Source organism: Oncorhynchus mykiss, chromosome 5 (assembly GCF_057628025.1).
Source record: "Oncorhynchus mykiss isolate SJ-2025 chromosome 5, ASM5762802v1, whole genome shotgun sequence".
NCBI lineage: Eukaryota > Metazoa > Chordata > Actinopteri > Salmoniformes > Salmonidae > Oncorhynchus > Oncorhynchus mykiss.
This window is the reverse complement of record NC_143026.1, coordinates 16,191,631-16,196,601: the sequence shown is the minus strand read 5'-3', so window position 1 is coordinate 16,196,601 and position 4,971 is coordinate 16,191,631. Positions and strand designations below refer to the sequence as shown.

At 44.9% G+C, this 4,971-nt stretch overlaps 1 long non-coding RNA gene across 1 annotated transcript; it reads right to left on the bottom strand.

The window, feature by feature from the left end:
- Positions 1 to 284: 284 nt before the first annotated feature.
- LOC149983178 (uncharacterized) lies at positions 285 to 4,406 on the bottom strand. The gene is made up of 2 exons (XR_016495900.1): positions 4,178 to 4,406; positions 285 to 2,467 (listed from the first exon to the last, which is right to left on the bottom strand). It is a non-coding gene; the product is annotated as an uncharacterized LOC149983178 (long non-coding RNA).
- Between the last annotated feature and the right edge of the window lie 565 nt (positions 4,407 to 4,971).

The window sequence follows — 4,971 nt, the reverse complement described above, 5'->3', positions numbered from 1 at the left end:
TTCTCTTTTTTTCTCTGGCTCTGAATCTCTAGCCTTGTTATTAGTAGTTTAACCAGGCTACAGGACAGAGTTATGTGCGTAGCTGCACAGCGTCTGTACACATCTTTGCCAAAATAGGGGCTGGTGTTGTATAATATACAACAGCTTTTCCCCTCACCCCCATTTTAACAGAGCAACGTCAAGGCATTCCTAAGCAGTGTGTTCAGACTGACACACTGGAAGAGCCTTAATAGAAAATCTTAGACAGGACTGTATAAACAAGCTGTAATAAGACACTGACAGCATTTCAATGTTAGATTTATTGTAGACTGATTAGGGTTTCACTTGACCTGGAAAAACTCCAAGTGCTAGTTATAGGCAGGGTTGGGAAGGTAACTTTCTAAATGTAATCCACTAGTTACCTGTCAATGTTCTGCTGGTAACATAACTGATTAGTTAGTTCTTTGTAATCAGATTAGATGTAATGTATTACATGTTTCTCTACAACCCTGGTTATAGGCTATATTTTCCTGGTCAGGTCCGTAGTCAAAAAACTCTTGGCTGTATTGACACGGTTAGTGTGAGTCTTGACAAAAAGGCCACATCATTGTGGGATGTTTTGAGAGTTCTGAGAAAGGCTTTCTTATTCCCCCTATAGAAAAATAAACAAACAATAATACAGATGAGAAATAATAAATACTGATCAATAATGGACATTTTAATAACTCACATACACACAAAGAGGATTAGCCAACGTATTTATGTTGGGTTTACGTGTCGTCCATTTTCTTTCGCAGATTACACATTCGTCTTTTGCTTTTAACCCCCCACATCCATGCCTGAGGGGTTGGAAGCCAGGGTTAGCCACAGTCAGTGCAGTAACCATGGAGCAGATTTGGGGGTGAAGTGCTTTGCTCAAGGGCACATTTGAACTAGCAACCGTCCGGTTTCTGGCCCGCCTCTCTAACCTCTAGGCTACCTGCCGCCCAAGTGTCAGTCATCCGTCTCTTGCCAGTCCATGGTGAAGGAGCTGCCGGTGGTGCTGTTGTGACTGTTGTTGTCATCACAGCAGTCCTCTGCATCAGAGAAGGAGGACATGTAGTGGAGGCTGGTGACTCTGTGGTAGCCCCCCTGGAGCACCTTGGGGAGGGCAGTCTGTTCCATGGCCCTGCGGCTGGTTCTCCTCACCGACACGCTCCACATGTCAATCAACTGGGAACACATGGCACAGCCCATGGTTGCTTTATGGAGAGGGACAAACACAGTGGACCTGACACACAAACGGTGGACTTGACACACAGTGGAGGTTAGATGCTGATATACACACACACACGTTATGTCACTCATTCACACAGACAGACACAGGTAACCATTAGATACCTGATGTCACTCACACTTATTGACAGACGGACAGACATGACAGAGTCACTGACACGCACACTTCTTGCACAGTGGCATAATCTGACTCAGGCCTGAGTCAGTGAGAGCGCGAGCGTGGACTCAGGCCTCCAGTGAGAGCGTGAGCGTGGACTCAGGCCTCCAGTGAGAGCGCGAGCGTGAACTCAGGCCTCCAGTGAGAGAGCGAGCGTGTTCCCTCAGAATGTGTTTATGCCAGCACTCCTATCTGAACTCTTTGACGAGAGAGAAAGACGTGTAGCTACAATAAGAGAACAAACAGAGGGCATAAAAGAAGAGAAAGTTGGTTGTATGTCGACTGCAGCGGACAGCTGCCTCACATCCAACTCTGCCCCTGGGGCAGCTCTGAGGTCACCGCCAGTTGAGTCAAAGGGTTATGGATGAGCTCCCAGAACTTTCTCTTCTCTCTCTTTTAGTACAGATCAGATGACAGGCAGCCACACAATGTCAATATTTACATCAGCTCCATCCGTTCCAAGATGGACTGTGATGAGAAGCCTAGCTCAGCCCCTAGACAGAGGACAATATATAGGGTAGCATATGCTTCAGTGATTCTTAATTCTGCACTAGAGAACAGATATTACTCTGATCTAGAAAGTCCTTCTCTAGTGCCAGTAAGGAGGGGAAGTGTTGGACAATTCTGCTACTCGTTGTTTATTATCTATGCATAGTCACTTCACCCCTGCCTACATGTACAAATGACCTCAACTAACCTGTACCCCCGCACACTGACTTGGTGCCGGGACCCCCTGTATAGAGCTTTGTTATTGTTATTTTGAGTATTTTCTTAACTCTTCTTGAACTGCAGTGTTGATTAAGGGCTTGTAAGTAAGCATTTCACAGTGAGGTCTACACTTGTTGTATTCAGTGCATGTGACAAATAAAGTTTGATTTGATTGGATATTTGTCCCTCTCTCCTTCAAGTCAGTACATGGGTTATCGGCAGTATGGTTTACTATGGCTCTGAAAAGTGTTATTTTTCCAAATGTGGTGCTGGTCAGTCTTTGGTCATGGAAGAGTTGCTGTCGATGTGGGATCCTCAGGTCAGTTGAAGCTGGGGATGTATTTGAGCCTGAGAAAAAAGAACGAAAGAGAAGAACGAGGGGTTAATGAGTCATCTGTCTCTCTCCCAATCTTTCCAGTTACTCACTGATGCCACAAGGCTATCTAATACAGACTGTGCTGCGGTAGACACACAGAGGACTAGATGCAAACCAACAGTCTTTGTTTTTATATTTCCTGTTATCCGTCTAATAAATCTTCCCTATTTCCTAATTTATACAGTCACAGACATACCCACCCCTGAGGTCAAACTGTTCATACAGTCACAGACAGACAGACAGACATACCCACCCCTGAGGTCAAACTGTTCATACAGTCACAGACAGACATACATACCCACCCCTGAGGTCAAACTGTTCATACAGTCACAGACAGACAGACATACCCACCCCTGAGGTCAAACTGTTCATACAGTCACAGACAGACAGACATACCCACCCCTGAGGTCAAACTGTTCATACAGTCACAGACAGACAGACATACCCACCGCTGAGGTCAAACTGTTCATACAGTCACAGACAGACAGACATACCCACCCCTGAGGTCAAACTGATCCATGCCAGTAATAGTAATCAGAGAAGCCTACCCTTATTTCCACCATACATGATTTTGCTATAGATATAGTTGTCATGGTAGATATATCCATTATGAACATTACCCTGCAACATACATTACCCTAAAGCCATGAGTTGCAGGACATCCTACTTTGTGTGACATACATTTTATCTTACATAAGAATATGAAAATACACAATTTTTGTATTTCCATGTCATCTATTATAACTAATAATTAAACCAGTCAATTTAACCAGATAAGAGCATTGTAATGTACTGGCAGTAGACATGAACCTGTCTGGATGACGACATCACGAGCAGCCTTTGTGCATCGTGCAAAGACATCCAAATTAGCCAATGATGTCAGCCGCTGGCGTGAGGACGGGACAGCCCCACCCCGTTCCATTACAGCTACGTGTACAGTAGCCAGCACAACATCCCTGTCATAAGCTCCATGTTCTTATTCAGTTATAGCAAAGGCTTAAAGTCATGCGCGTAATATAGCTATTTACCCATCATCAATCAGTTATTTAATGAGGCTTGGTTTCTCCGGAAAGATGAAGTCAATATCTGGAAAGCTGAGACTCTGCCATTTACTGAGTGTCAGAAAATGAAGTAACAACCATTATAAACACACTATGAAATCTGCCCGTCTACAGTCAGATACACAGCACACCCAGATTGTGGTGGCAAAACACGGTCTGTACAGGAACATATCAGTCTAACTCTCAAATCAGACAGCTGTACAGGAACATATCAGTCTAACTCTCAAATCAGACAGCTGTACAGGAACATATCAGTCTAACTCTCAAATCAGACAGCTGTACAGGAACATATCAGTCTAACTCTCAAATCAGACAGCTGTACAGGAACATATCAGTCTAACTCTCAAATCAGACAGCTGTACAGGAACATATCAGTCTAACTCTCAAATCAGACAGCTGCTGCCGAACAGTCACACATGCAGTAGTCAAATGCTGCAGTCAGAGGCACACATGACAATGTTTTGAAACAGTGGAGCGATCCAGCAGCAGCAGTCTTGTTTGGGTGGGTCAAAGAGAGAGGGGGGGGGGGGGTTGATAACACAGCACCTTTAAAGACAGAGGGATTGAGAGAGAGGAGGGGGAGAGCGTGACGGAGAGGTACACATTACTTGTCTCACTCACCTTGTATGTTGTTTAACTGCTCCTGTCTGCAAAGGATGATCAGTGTGCTCCATCTCCTCTCCTCCTTCTGTTCCTTCCTCTCTCCCCTTAGTCCTCACTGTCTGGGTTAGCTTGATACAGTCAGAGCAGAGCCAGGCGTAGGGAACAAAGACTATGACATCACAGTCTCACACAGTGAGACGACACTGTTCTCTCTCCTTCACTCACTCACTCACTCTCACACACACACCCCTAAAACATCCCTAAAGCTTAATCAATGGGAAGCGTCTGGTCTTCTAGATTACCTATTGATCTGGTCACCATTCCAACATTAAAAATCATAACTCTTCCCTCATAAGTCATAGAATACGTGGACAACTACAAATACTTAGGTGTCTGGTTAGACTGTAAACTCTCCTTCCAGACCCATATCAAACATCTCCAATCCAAAGTTAAATCTAGAATTGGCTTCCTATTTCGCAACAAAGCATCCTTCACTCATGCTGCCAAACATACCCTTGTAAAACTGACCATCCTACCAATCCTCGACTTTGGCGATGTCATTTACAAAATAGCCTCCAATACCCTACTCAACAATTTGGATGCAGTCTATCACAGTGCAATCCGTTTTGTCACCAAAGCCCCATATACTACCCACCATTGCGACCTGTACGCTCTCGTTGGCTAGCCCTCGCTTCATACTCGTCGCCAAACCCACTGGCTCCATGTCATCTACAAGACCCTGCTAGGTAAAGTCCCCCCTTATCTCAGCTCGCTGGTCACCATTGCATCTCCCACCTGTAGCACACGCTCCA